Source organism: Numenius arquata, chromosome 23 (assembly GCF_964106895.1).
Source record: "Numenius arquata chromosome 23, bNumArq3.hap1.1, whole genome shotgun sequence".
In the NCBI taxonomy this organism is placed as follows: Eukaryota; Metazoa; Chordata; class Aves; order Charadriiformes; family Scolopacidae; genus Numenius; species Numenius arquata.
In genome coordinates this window covers 1,728,535-1,743,598 of record NC_133598.1, presented here as the reverse complement: position 1 = coordinate 1,743,598, position 15,064 = coordinate 1,728,535, and positions in this window count along the sequence as shown.

Genomic DNA, 15,064 nt, shown 5'->3' with positions numbered 1-15,064 from the left:
TCTCTCCTTTCCCTCCCGTGTCCTTGTTCTCTTGTGCTCCCCTGGGCTGTGAGCCCCACAAAGCCAACCTGGGGAGGACCTGCTGGCCCGCCTCCCTCTGTGGGGCAGGCACATGGACATCTGTCTGGACCTCTGCCGCAGCCTTGAGGCACAGACTCCTGTCTGCTTCTCTTTCTCTCTGTTCTGGTAGCTCCACTCAGAGCGACCACGTTTCCCATTTTTTTGACTCATTAAAGTTCTACAGCATCCCAGCCTATGCCTCTGAGTCATCCTTTTCCTTGGAAACCCTCTACAAAGACTCAAAGGGAGAGAGGTGTTGCTCAGGGGTTTTTCTGGGAAGGGGCTGTTGGGGATGGTTGTGCAGTGATTGGTTACAGCATTGTGTGAGTTCTTCCTAGGATGGGCCTAAGTTTGACCCTATTAGCCCTCCTACTGGTTCTTTGTAGTTGTTGGAAGAATGATGTTGATGACACATAAATATTTTGAGTTTTGCTGGGCATGACAGCAGACCCAGACTGATCAAAGGGTTATTACGTATCATCTGACTTCATGGTCAGCAATAAATGCTAAGGGTAAGGAGGAGGCGGGAGGGAGCAGGGGCATTATTGAGGCGTTTGTCTTCCAAAGCAAGTGCTAACCGTATGGTGACCCTGCTTCCTAGGAGTGGGGCTGGACCTCACCTCCCAATGGCAAAGTAGAGAATAAATTTTGTTTGGTGTGCTTTTCTTCCACCTGGCTTCCTTGCTTTTCTTCATTAAACTGCCTTTATCTCAGCCCACAATTTTTTTAATCTCATTTTTTCCCTCCTTACTTCTTAGGGAGGGAGAGTGACAGAGTGCCTTGGTGGGCACTGGAGGCCAGGCAAGGTCAACTCAGCCCAGTCTTTTTGGTGCTCAGTATGAGTCTCAAGAGAATGGCAGTTTTGAGATGAGCATGCTATAGCTGTAATAGTCACTGATTGAAAGGCCTCTGTGCGGGTCCCACAGTTTTCCTGCTACACTGTTGATCTCTCTGTTTGTTTGAACGTGGAACACGTTAACAGAATGTGCGCTGGCATTGAGGCCCTTCGTGTGCTGGGGGAGGTGTCTGGTGGAGAGGATGAGGGAACCTCCCTCCTCCCGTACGGGGCTGGTGTGTGTTGTTTCGTGGCCCAGGCTCCTGAGGCCCTTGCGTACTCTTCCGTGAGGTGTTTCATACTCCTAATTAACACTGTTGGCCTGTTGTGGGGTTTGTGGAATCTGACGTCATGCTGGCGTAAGAGGAGACAACTTTTGGGTGCGTTGACAGTGAAAGATGCCTTGAGGTAGCCAGACCCTGGTTGGCAGCTTCCTGAAAACCAGCTGCTTTTAGCACAGTGTTGGGGCTTGACGTGTGCCTACGGCGCCACGATTCCGTACTATCAGAATGCGGTGACTGGCCTGGGGATCCAAACTACATCTAAGAACACGGTAGTTGAGGCAGAGACGCAAACCTCATATGAGGCAACCTTGGTTGAGATAGGGACCCAAACTCCACCTGCGGTGATCACCCCAACGGTCAAAAAGAAATAGCGGAGCAGGAGGTGAACGGGTCCAGAAAAATTGGTTTGTACGGAAGTGAGGAGGAGGAGGAAGAGTGTGTTTGGGAAGCTGGTCCTTCAGAAGGAATGGGAGGGAGAAGCGAGAGAAATCACTTCAGAGACAGAAGGTACTCATTCCCTGGCCTCAAGAGAACTTTGAGACGTGTGGAAAGATTACCGGCACCAGCAAGGGAAGTGGATTAGTGCCTGGCAACTCCGATGCTGGGAAAGCGGGGCCATCAGTCAGGAACTGGAAGGTATGGAAGCGCAACACCTGGGATCCCTCCCTAAGGACCAGGGAGTTGACAGAGGAATTGGAAAAGAGGGAGTGAATGGCAGCCTCTGGAGGCATCTCCCGTCAAGTGCGAGGGCCTGATATCCATTGGAGGAAGAGCGTCGTCCTGCCTCTGAAATTGTGAAGAAAATCTCTCTGCCTCTTCCCACAGGCCAACACATCAGCTATGGGGGGCAACCCATGGAGCCGGTCCCCTCCCACTGTGGTCAGCTGGAAGGGAAGACCCAGGACCATGCTGCATGGCCCTCTCTGGTTCTTCCCGCGTGACCAGGGGAAGTGGGATGGCAGAAGCTGCCAAGGAGGGGCTGTGCAAGAAAGCTGTCAGTTTAGTTGCAGCTTAAATTGCCCCATCCTGTGGGGCAAGAAAGTAGAAGAAGTGTTACAGAAGGGCAAACGCATAATTGTGATTCTTCTGAAAGGTGAATTGAGTACCAAAAGAATCAAGGTCAAAGGAGCTGCACAGGAGATGTGGCTCTTGAGAGTAAAATGGCAGGCTGAACGTTCTTACGTCCATACGGATCAGATGCTCACTGTATCCCCACCAATCCGGCAGCAAGGAAGACACTGCAGCAGCAATGGGGAGGAGAGTGCTGCTCTGGGTGCGTGTGGCACAGGGAGAGCCTTCACCATTCCGAAAAGGTGGGGAGTGTGGGACACAGTGCAGTGGGACCCCTTGGGGCACTGTCACTTTCAGGTGAGGAAGCCACCCATGACTGCACCAGAGACTCTGTCCATCAGACCCAGCGTTATTGATCCTTTGCCCCCACGTGCCTTCTGAGCCTCAGTGCGTGTGCCGTGGAAGGGGAGCGTGGCGGCTGCTGACGGTGGTTGAGGAGCCTGGGCTGCGGGAAGCCCTGGGAGGGCATCAGCCCTTCAGGCTCCTATGAAGTAGTCCTCTGGGGAGAATAAGAGAGAGGGAAGGGTGGCCTGCGATTCCTCTTGTCTTTGCTGGTGCTGTGCTGGGGTAGGAGGCTCAAGCAGGAAATGACCCTCAAAAGGGAGACCAAAACTGATGAAAGATCTGTGACGTGCCATATAACATCACGCTCAACAATAAAGCTGTGAGTAGAGGTCTGATCAGCAGGTGGCTTGGTAGCAACCAGCCATATCTCCCCACATATCCTTCAGCCCCTGACAAACAGCAGCTTAAAAGTAAGCCAGAGGAAGGTGCTTTTCTGGTAACCCCATCAAAACAGGTGCGACTCTCAGCACTGTTCCAGACACCGAGACTGTCATCAAAACCCTGGCCTATACGAGCAGGATTATAACCAGGAGATAAGGTGAGTGATGATGCCACTCTGCTCAGCACTCATCTGATGGCATCTAGCACCCTGCTCTAATGGAAGAATTTGACCAAGCGGCGTGAGTTCAGCAGAGGGTGGGCAGGATGGTGAGAGGGCTGGAGCACTTACGCCGGGAGGAGGGGCTGAGGGCACAAGGGTTGCAGAGCATGGAGAAGGGAATGCTTTTGTGGGAGACCTAAAATAATCTCTGGAGTAGTTATGGTCCTTGAACTGTGTCGGGTCATCTGTCCAGCCCCAGATATTCAAGGCTGTTTCAAAAGCAAAAGGTTACCCAGCTGATGCATGAATGTGAATACTCAAAGCAAGCCTGCGTTGACAGTCTCTGCAGAGCCATCCCCTACAGCCCCTTTCCAGAACAACCCCTGAGCAACATCTCTCTTCTTGGGCGTCTTGAGAGAGCATCTCAAGGGGAAAGGATGACACAGAGGCATGGGCTGGGATGCAGTAGAACTTTATTGAGTCAAAAGAGAGAGAGAAGGTTTCCCTGAGTGGAGGCCACAGAGCAGGGAGCACGAGGGGCAGAAGGGAGTCTGTGTCCCACTGCTGTGGCGGAAATCACACCGGGTGTCCATGTGCCTGCCCCACAGAGGGAGTGGGGCCGGCAGGTCCTCCCCAGGTTGGTTTTGTGGGGCTCAGAGCCCAGGGGAGCACAAGAGAACAAGGACACGGGAGGGAAAGGAGAGAGTGGAAGAGGGGAAGGGCAGGCGTGGGCCGTGCTTTCTGAGAGCCCAGGCTGGAGCCGTCATTCTGCAAGGGGTGTTGGGTTGCTCAGACCCCCAGAAAGCAACAATACCATGTTCCATTCCTAGTCCAGTACCATCCTCTGGGTGCCTTCCTGGGGGTATTCCCTGGGGACCTTCCCCAGGGCCATCTCCCGCAGCTTTAGCAGGGGAGGCACCTGGTGCCGCAGTAGCGGCTGCCCAAGCCAGAGAGGCCAAAGCCCCCAGAGGAGATGGGCACCCCTGAAGAGCTGAGGATGCTGCCAACGGCAGCGGAGCTGGAGGATCCCACGGCGGTGCTCTGAGGGAAGGAGCTGAGGATGGTTCCGGGCAGGGTCACCGTCACAGGGGAGGGCTGGATGACGACGGAGGAGTCCTGGCACTGCCTGACACAGGGCTCGTTGCAGCTGTTGGCCAGTGGGGTCGGGCCGCAGGGCTGGCACGGCCGGCAGGGCAGGCAGGGGCTGTAGCAGGACATGTCTTGTGGCTGCAGGTGCACCTGGGAGAGAGGACAGGGGGAAGCAGAGCATGAGGGCTGGCTAAGGATCGTCCTGTCAGCCCACCGCAAGGGAGCCGAGGCCTGAGTTGGACATGAGAGATGGAAGCTGGGCAGGGAGGCCCATGTGTTTCTCATTCCCCTTGGCCAGAAAGATGCCTCCGAAGAGTGACCAAAGCCAGGCACCAGCTAATCAGTAGCTCACCACATACCTACCTCTCTCCACGGCACACATTCCTCCCCCTTCCCTGTCCCATAATAAGTAGCCCCATGACCCAGCACAAGACAGGAGATGTGCTGAGAAATCCCAGAGGAGGACAAGGGAGAAGAGAGAGCAGTTCAGACTCACCTTGTTCCCAAGAGGATGGAGGTGAGAAGAGGGGATGAGAGAGTGAGGAGAAGGGACCGCTTTTATACCGCTCCTGCACCGCCCCAGGCCCACAGTCGCTCTACATGAGTGGTAATTTTCCAACAGACTCACCTCCAAAGCAAAATATCTTACCTAATGGCACAGATTTCTGGCAACACTGCCATTTCATTTCCTCATTTCTGACACGCTTGGTCTGCCATGCATGCGCCCTCCATGTGCCAGGATGAGAGGCTCAAGGATATCCTGAGCAGGGCCGTGTCAGTTTGGGTAGTAGATGCGTCCACAAATGCTGTTGGGGTCCCGCTCAGGCAGGGGATGTTGGCTTGCGTCAGTGAAGTGGGATTGTTTGCAACTCCCTTTTGCAGGAGGAAGCCCAGCTGTGGCCTGCACTGCACATGTCATTAGAGCACCCAAACACTTCTCCTCCTCAAGTACCCGCCACGTGCTTCTCTTTCCTCCCTCTCAGCTCAGTCTAACGGACGCTAGCTGTGTGATCTCTATGCAGCCAGGAGATGTCTTTCTCTTGATACCCTTTCCTCTGGGGAGAATGTTGGCCAGGCTGAGTCTGCCGAGTTGGGGTTAGGAAAGCCAAAGCCCACCTAGCATTGAATCAGGGGAATCACGTGGCGGGCAATAAGGTGGTCTTCCAGGTTGTTCACCCTGGAGGAGAGAAGGCCTGTTTCCTAGCAATGGGTAAAAGGGCTGACGGGAGGGAGTGGAGATCACAGGGGCAGACTGTCCTGAGTCCGCTCCGGTGAAGGGACAAGAGGTAAAAGGGCACATATGGAAATATGGGAAATTGCATGAAAACATAAGGAAAGACTTTGTTAGTGTGAGAGCGGGCAAGCACCGGTTGGGTTTGCCTGGACAGGTTATGAATCCTCCATCCTTGTAGGTATTTGGAGCTTGAAAGGACGTGTCCCTGAGCCTCCTCCAAAGACCGACCGCTTTGAGCAGTGGGATTGGACTAGACGATCCTGCAACTTTTTCATGGGAAAAGACGGGTGCTGCACAGCTGCCCCTAAGAAGGAAGACGTGGTTTGGAACTTTGGAGTCCAAGGTAGCCTTGACTGTCACACCCGGGAAACAGAGAGTTCAAACCCTGAAGACCAGAAGGAAAGTGAGTACCAGAGTACAGCCCTTGGACTTCAGGCATGCTGACTTCAGCCTTCAGCTGGTGGGGAAGATGGCACGGAGGCAGCTGTGAACCAGAAAGGAGCTCAGAAACACTGGCAGCGCCTTAGGCAGCTCATTGTCTGAGCGCAAGAAAGGTCCAGACCAATATTCATGAAGATAAGGAGGCGTCTCAGTAGACTGGCTTTGGCTAAGTGGGGTACTCAAGGTGGAGCACTAGCATGGGAAGGCAGCATCCTGGAGGTGGAAGAAGCAATGAGCTGCAAAGGAGGAATTTAGAAACATTTCCTGAGCATGTTGGGATGCTGATAGGAAGCCAAAGCTCAGGTTGCGTTGAGCCTTGCAAGGGGCAGAAAGAGCAACAGATGGACCCAGCAGTGGGTGGGCATCAAATGAAGGCTTGCCTAAGAGAAGTTGACCTGTACAAGGCAGTAGATGTACTTTTGGGCAGCGTTGCAACAAAGCAAGTCCCGAACCAGTGGGAGGACTGGGCTACAGGAGCCTCATGGCACTCAGAAGGAGAAAAGGCAAGTTCAGCACCAGGAAAGGAAGAACCTGTTGCATGAGTATGGACTGCTGACTGAACCGCTCTCTGGTCTTAGAGCCCTCCAACCTCCTCTGGGTAGATGTGCGGGAAGAGGCAGGGTCAGCCTTGGGGAGAGACTTGGAGGGTGGAAGGGAACAGATGCACAGGCCTCATCTTCCTGGCCAAAGAGAGCAGGCTGTGGCGAGGAGCTCTCCGGAATGCTCTGTGAAGGGAAAGCAAGGCTTGCAGAAAACATCTCCCCACCAGCTGGGACTCTTCCTTGGGTCTCAGATGATATGTCTTCTCCCGGTATTAGGGTTTCAGCACACTTCCCTACCCATGCCCCAGAGGGCTCCTGAGCATGACCACAACCCAGCACCGTGGGAGAGGCAAGGAAACCTGCCCCAACTGCCCATCGAGTGAGGGCTGGCAGGATCCTGCTGCCACGTGCCTGAGGATGCTCAGGGAGGGGACGGCAGCAGAAGGGCCCTGGGTACAAAACCAGGTCTCAGACTACATCAAAAAGGTGATGCGCTTCCCTGCCCTGCAGGCACGGAGGCAGCTGAGACGTGTCCCAGGAGGGCAAGGGAATGCCTTCAGTAGGCAAGCTTCCTGGGACAGACTCTCCCTACCCACGGCGAGTCACACTCTAATTGTGGATTGGCCGTGTGTCAGCCTCTTGGTGTGAGGCCAAGCCAGGAGGGCGTGCTGTCTATAGGCCCATGTCCCGCGCAGGGTTGAATTCCCCTGTGGCCAGGGCAGCTCCATCCATGCCCAGGGAAAGCCATGTGTGAGCACTGGGCTGTGCCCGAGTACACAGCTCCAGGCAGCCCCAATGGCCATTGCCCTCAGAAGGACCTTCTTTGCGACACTGAAACAGCTTGGGTTGGTCACAGGACAGTCAGCGTGTTTTGGAAAAGTGTCTCCTGCATGCCAGGGTCCGTAGCGTGTGGCCAAAGTGCTTGTTGGTGTGAGGAGAGTGGGAGGAAGAAGGCGCTCTCCTGAGCCACAGCACACCCTTCTGGTCGAGAGGAGGGACCCGACTGCCCGGGGCTTGCTGAGGAATCACAGGGTTCAGGCGGGCAATGGTTTCCCTCCACAAGCCTGCTGAGGGCATTGGTTGGGGACCTCCAGGAACTGCCACGAGAGCACCAAAGAAATCAGTGTTTTCCGAGAAGGAGAAGCTTTCCGCGGGCAAAGGCATTTGAAACCAGAGACGCAGCCCACCTGCCTATAGAGGCAATGACCAGTAACTGCTGGAGTGAGCGGGGAGGCCGGCAGGGAGGGAGAAGGATGCAGCACATCTTCAGTCACAGAATCCTTTGGGCATGCAGGAGAGGACTGCACTGGTGGGAAGACGTGACCCTTCTTGCACAGGGGGTTGAATACAACGTCAGCAGATTTCCCCAGACTCGTGTTCTCCGTCTGCGCAGAAACACACAGCACCTGTAGGGACATCTTCTGCCTGTGCTGACACGGTTCTGCTCAGGAAATCCTTGGGTCTCTCAACCTATATACTTGAAAAGATCCTCCGAGGCCCAATGGTCATGTCAGAAATGAGGAAATGAAATGATAGCATTGACGGAAACCGAAGCACAACCTGTGCCAATAGGTAGGATATTTTGCTTTGGAGGTGAGTCTGTTGGAAAATTACCGCCCGCGTGCAGTGACTGCGGGCCTGGGGCGGTGCAGGAGCAGTATAAAAGCGAGCCCTTCTCCTCACTCTCTCATCCACTCTTCTTACCTCCATCCTCTTAGGAAGAAGGTGAGTCTGAAGCTCTTTCTTGTCTTCCTCAGCCTATACCTGCCCCTTATCTTATGCTGGGTCTTGGAGCTGCTTGCCTTGGGAGATGGAAGGGGCCGGTCAGTGAGGAATGGGAGAGGCTGGGGCTTTGCTGTCATGTGTCTTGAGCTATGAAAAAGGTGGGGACCTGCTTGGGCATGATTACTCTTGGTCGGGGTATTTTGGGCTGAGGGACAGGTTTTCCCTCGCTATGGGGTGACAGGCTGCTCTTTAACCACCTCTCCGGCTTTACATTCCCCTGCCCTCTCTCTCCCAGGTGCACCTCCAGCTCCAAGACATGTCCTGCTACAGCCCGTGCCTGCCCTGCCGGCCGTGCCAGCCCTGTGGCCCGACCCCACTGGCCAACAGCTGCAACGAGCCCTGTGTCATGCAGTGCCAGGACTCCACCGTCACCATCCAGCCCTCCCCCGTGGTGGTGACCCTGCCCGGACCCATCCTCAGCTCCTTCCCTCAGAGCACCGCCGTGGGATCCTCCAGCTCCGCTGCCGTTGGCAGCATCCTCAGCTCTTCAGGGGTGCCCATCTCCTCTGGGGGCTTTGGCCTCTCCGGCTTGGGCAGCCGCTACTGCGGCACCAGGTGCCTCCCCTGCTAAATCTACTGGCGATGGCCCTGGAAAAAGCTCCCCGGAACCCATAAGATGATATTGGACAGGGGAAGGAGCGTTGGGTTGTTGCTTTCAGAGGGGGTGACCAACCCCAGCACCCCTTGCAGAATGACGGCTCCAGCCTGGGCTCTCAGAAAGCACGGCCCGTGCCTGCCCTTCCCCTCTTCCACTCTCTCCTTTCCCTCCCGTGTCCTTGTTCTCTTGTGCTCCCCTGGGCTGTGAGCCCCACAAAGCCAACCTGGGGAGGACCTGCTGGCCCGCCTCCCTCTGTGGGGCAGGCACATGGACATCTGTCTGGACCTCTGCCGCAGCCTTGAGGCACAGACTCCTGTCTGCTTCTCTTTCTCTCTGTTCTGGTAGCTCCACTCAGAGCGACCACGTTTCCCATTTTTTTGACTCATTAAAGTTCTACAGCATCCCAGCCTATGCCTCTGAGTCATCCTTTTCCTTGGAAACCCTCTACAAAGACTCAAAGGGAGAGAGGTGTTGCTCAGGGGTTTTTCTGGGAAGGGGCTGTTGGGGATGGTTGTGCAGTGATTGGTTACAGCATTGTGTGAGTTCTTCCTAGGATGGGCCTAAGTTTGACCCTATTAGCCCTCCTACTGGTTCTTTGTAGTTGTTGGAAGAATGATGTTGATGACACATAAATATTTTGAGTTTTGCTGGGCATGACAGCAGACCCAGACTGATCAAAGGGTTATTACGTATCATCTGACTTCATGGTCAGCAATAAATGCTAAGGGTAAGGAGGAGGCGGGAGGGAGCAGGGGCATTATTGAGGCGTTTGTCTTCCAAAGCAAGTGCTAACCGTATGGTGACCCTGCTTCCTAGGAGTGGGGCTGGACCTCACCTCCCAATGGCAAAGTAGAGAATAAATTTTGTTTGGTGTGCTTTTCTTCCACCTGGCTTCCTTGCTTTTCTTCATTAAACTGCCTTTATCTCAGCCCACAATTTTTTTAATCTCATTTTTTCCCTCCTTACTTCTTAGGGAGGGAGAGTGACAGAGTGCCTTGGTGGGCACTGGAGGCCAGGCAAGGTCAACTCAGCCCAGTCTTTTTGGTGCTCAGTATGAGTCTCAAGAGAATGGCAGTTTTGAGATGAGCATGCTATAGCTGTAATAGTCACTGATTGAAAGGCCTCTGTGCGGGTCCCACAGTTTTCCTGCTACACTGTTGATCTCTCTGTTTGTTTGAACGTGGAACACGTTAACAGAATGTGCGCTGGCATTGAGGCCCTTCGTGTGCTGGGGGAGGTGTCTGGTGGAGAGGATGAGGGAACCTCCCTCCTCCCGTACGGGGCTGGTGTGTGTTGTTTCGTGGCCCAGGCTCCTGAGGCCCTTGCGTACTCTTCCGTGAGGTGTTTCATACTCCTAATTAACACTGTTGGCCTGTTGTGGGGTTTGTGGAATCTGACGTCATGCTGGCGTAAGAGGAGACAACTTTTGGGTGCGTTGACAGTGAAAGATGCCTTGAGGTAGCCAGACCCTGGTTGGCAGCTTCCTGAAAACCAGCTGCTTTTAGCACAGTGTTGGGGCTTGACGTGTGCCTACGGCGCCACGATTCCGTACTATCAGAATGCGGTGACTGGCCTGGGGATCCAAACTACATCTAAGAACACGGTAGTTGAGGCAGAGACGCAAACCTCATATGAGGCAACCTTGGTTGAGATAGGGACCCAAACTCCACCTGCGGTGATCACCCCAACGGTCAAAAAGAAATAGCGGAGCAGGAGGTGAACGGGTCCAGAAAAATTGGTTTGTACGGAAGTGAGGAGGAGGAGGAAGAGTGTGTTTGGGAAGCTGGTCCTTCAGAAGGAATGGGAGGGAGAAGCGAGAGAAATCACTTCAGAGACAGAAGGTACTCATTCCCTGGCCTCAAGAGAACTTTGAGACGTGTGGAAAGATTACCGGCACCAGCAAGGGAAGTGGATTAGTGCCTGGCAACTCCGATGCTGGGAAAGCGGGGCCATCAGTCAGGAACTGGAAGGTATGGAAGCGCAACACCTGGGATCCCTCCCTAAGGACCAGGGAGTTGACAGAGGAATTGGAAAAGAGGGAGTGAATGGCAGCCTCTGGAGGCATCTCCCGTCAAGTGCGAGGGCCTGATATCCATTGGAGGAAGAGCGTCGTCCTGCCTCTGAAATTGTGAAGAAAATCTCTCTGCCTCTTCCCACAGGCCAACACATCAGCTATGGGGGGCAACCCATGGAGCCGGTCCCCTCCCACTGTGGTCAGCTGGAAGGGAAGACCCAGGACCATGCTGCATGGCCCTCTCTGGTTCTTCCCGCGTGACCAGGGGAAGTGGGATGGCAGAAGCTGCCAAGGAGGGGCTGTGCAAGAAAGCTGTCAGTTTAGTTGCAGCTTAAATTGCCCCATCCTGTGGGGCAAGAAAGTAGAAGAAGTGTTACAGAAGGGCAAACGCATAATTGTGATTCTTCTGAAAGGTGAATTGAGTACCAAAAGAATCAAGGTCAAAGGAGCTGCACAGGAGATGTGGCTCTTGAGAGTAAAATGGCAGGCTGAACGTTCTTACGTCCATACGGATCAGATGCTCACTGTATCCCCACCAATCCGGCAGCAAGGAAGACACTGCAGCAGCAATGGGGAGGAGAGTGCTGCTCTGGGTGCGTGTGGCACAGGGAGAGCCTTCACCATTCCGAAAAGGTGGGGAGTGTGGGACACAGTGCAGTGGGACCCCTTGGGGCACTGTCACTTTCAGGTGAGGAAGCCACCCATGACTGCACCAGAGACTCTGTCCATCAGACCCAGCGTTATTGATCCTTTGCCCCCACGTGCCTTCTGAGCCTCAGTGCGTGTGCCGTGGAAGGGGAGCGTGGCGGCTGCTGACGGTGGTTGAGGAGCCTGGGCTGCGGGAAGCCCTGGGAGGGCATCAGCCCTTCAGGCTCCTATGAAGTAGTCCTCTGGGGAGAATAAGAGAGAGGGAAGGGTGGCCTGCGATTCCTCTTGTCTTTGCTGGTGCTGTGCTGGGGTAGGAGGCTCAAGCAGGAAATGACCCTCAAAAGGGAGACCAAAACTGATGAAAGATCTGTGACGTGCCATATAACATCACGCTCAACAATAAAGCTGTGAGTAGAGGTCTGATCAGCAGGTGGCTTGGTAGCAACCAGCCATATCTCCCCACATATCCTTCAGCCCCTGACAAACAGCAGCTTAAAAGTAAGCCAGAGGAAGGTGCTTTTCTGGTAACCCCATCAAAACAGGTGCGACTCTCAGCACTGTTCCAGACACCGAGACTGTCATCAAAACCCTGGCCTATACGAGCAGGATTATAACCAGGAGATAAGGTGAGTGATGATGCCACTCTGCTCAGCACTCATCTGATGGCATCTAGCACCCTGCTCTAATGGAAGAATTTGACCAAGCGGCGTGAGTTCAGCAGAGGGTGGGCAGGATGGTGAGAGGGCTGGAGCACTTACGCCGGGAGGAGGGGCTGAGGGCACAAGGGTTGCAGAGCATGGAGAAGGGAATGCTTTTGTGGGAGACCTAAAATAATCTCTGGAGTAGTTATGGTCCTTGAACTGTGTCGGGTCATCTGTCCAGCCCCAGATATTCAAGGCTGTTTCAAAAGCAAAAGGTTACCCAGCTGATGCATGAATGTGAATACTCAAAGCAAGCCTGCGTTGACAGTCTCTGCAGAGCCATCCCCTACAGCCCCTTTCCAGAACAACCCCTGAGCAACATCTCTCTTCTTGGGCGTCTTGAGAGAGCATCTCAAGGGGAAAGGATGACACAGAGGCATGGGCTGGGATGCAGTAGAACTTTATTGAGTCAAAAGAGAGAGAGAAGGTTTCCCTGAGTGGAGGCCACAGAGCAGGGAGCACGAGGGGCAGAAGGGAGTCTGTGTCCCACTGCTGTGGCGGAAATCACACCGGGTGTCCATGTGCCTGCCCCACAGAGGGAGTGGGGCCGGCAGGTCCTCCCCAGGTTGGTTTTGTGGGGCTCAGAGCCCAGGGGAGCACAAGAGAACAAGGACACGGGAGGGAAAGGAGAGAGTGGAAGAGGGGAAGGGCAGGCGTGGGCCATGCTTTCTGAGAGCCCAGGCTGGAGCCGTCATTCTGCAAGGGGTGCTGGGTTGCTCAGACCCCCAGAAAGCAACAATACCATGTTCCATTCCTAGTCCAGTACCATCCTCTGGGTGCCTTCCTGGGGGTATTCCCTGGGGATCTTCCCCAGGGCCATCTCCCGCAGCTTTAGCAGGGGAGGCACCTGGTGCCGCAGTAGCGGCTGCTCAAGCCAGAGAGGCCAAAGCCCCCAGAGGAGATGGGCACCCCTGAAGAGCTGAGGATGCTGCCAACGGCAGCGGAGGTGGAGGATCCCACGGCGGTGCTCTGAGGGAAGGAGCTGAGGATGGGTCCGGGCAGGGTCACCGTCACAGGGGAGGGCTGGATGACGACGGAGGAGTCCTGGCACTGCCTGACACAGGGCTCGTTGCAGCTGTTGGCCAGTGGGGTCGGGCCGCAGGGCTGGCACGGCCGGCAGGGCAGGCAGGGGCTGTAGCAGGACATGTCTTGTGGCTGCAGGTGCACCTGGGAGAGAGGACAGGGGGAAGCAGAGCATGAGGGCTGGCTAAGGATCGTCCTGTCAGCCCACCGCAAGGGAGCCGAGGCCTGAGTTGGACATGAGAGATGGAAGCTGGGCAGGGAGGCCCATGTGTTTCTCATTCCCCTTGGCCAGAAAGATGCCTCCGAAGAGTGACCAAAGCCAGGCACCAGCTAATCAGTAGCTCACCACATACCTACCTCTCTCCACGGCACACATTCCTCCCCCTTCCCTGTCCCATAATAAGTAGCCCCATGACCCAGCACAAGACAGGAGATGTGCTGAGAAATCCCAGAGGAGGACAAGGGAGAAGAGAGAGCAGTTCAGACTCACCTTGTTCCCAAGAGGATGGAGGTGAGAAGAGGGGATGAGAGAGTGAGGAGAAGGGACCGCTTTTATACCGCTCCTGCACCGCCCCAGGCCCACAGTCGCTCTACATGAGTGGTAATTTTCCAACAGACTCACCTCCAAAGCAAAATATCTTACCTAATGGCACAGATTTCTGGCAACACTGCCATTTCATTTCCTCATTTCTGACACGCTTGGTCTGCCATGCATGCGCCCTCCATGTGCCAGGATGAGAGGCTCAAGGATATCCTGAGCAGGGCCGTGTCAGTTTGGGTAGTAGATGCGTCCACAAATGCTGTTGGGGTCCCGCTCAGGCAGGGGATGTTGGCTTGCGTCAGTGAAGTGGGATTGTTTGCAACTCCCTTTTGCAGGAGGAAGCCCAGCTGTGGCCTGCACTGCACATGTCATTAGAGCACCCAAACACTTCTCCTCCTCAAGTACCCGCCACGTGCTTCTCTTTCCTCCCTCTCAGCTCAGTCTAACGGACGCTAGCTGTGTGATCTCTATGCAGCCAGGAGATGTCTTTCTCTTGATACCCTTTCCTCTGGGGAGAATGTTGGCCAGGCTGAGTCTGCCGAGTTGGGGTTAGGAAAGCCAAAGCCCACCTAGCATTGAATCAGGGGAATCACGTGGCGGGCAATAAGGTGGTCTTCCAGGTTGTTCACCCTGGAGGAGAGAAGGCCTGTTTCCTAGCAATGGGTAAAAGGGCTGACGGGAGGGAGTGGAGATCACAGGGGCAGACTGTCCTGAGTCCGCTCCGGTGAAGGGACAAGAGGTAAAAGGGCACATATGGAAATATGGGAAATTGCATGAAAACATAAGGAAAGACTTTGTTAGTGTGAGAGCGGGCAAGCACCGGTTGGGTTTGCCTGGACAGGTTATGAATCCTCCATCCTTGTAGGTATTTGGAGCTTGAAAGGACGTGTCCCTGAGCCTCCTCCAAAGACCGACCGCTTTGAGCAGTGGGATTGGACTAGACGATCCTGCAACTTTTTCATGGGAAAAGACGGGTGCTGCACAGCTGCCCCTAAGAAGGAAGACGTGGTTTGGAACTTTGGAGTCCAAGGTAGCCTTGACTGTCACACCCGGGAAACAGAGAGTTCAAACCCTGAAGACCAGAAGGAAAGTGAGTACCAGAGTACAGCCCTTGGACTTCAGGCATGCTGACTTCAGCCTTCAGCTGGTGGGGAAGATGGCACGGAGGCAGCTGTGAACCAGAAAGGAGCTCAGAAACACTGGCAGCGCCTTAGGCAGCTCATTGTCTGAGCGCAAGAAAGGTCCAGACCAATATTCATGAAGATAAGGAGGCGTCTCAGTAGACTGGCTTTGGCTAAGTGGGGTACTCAAG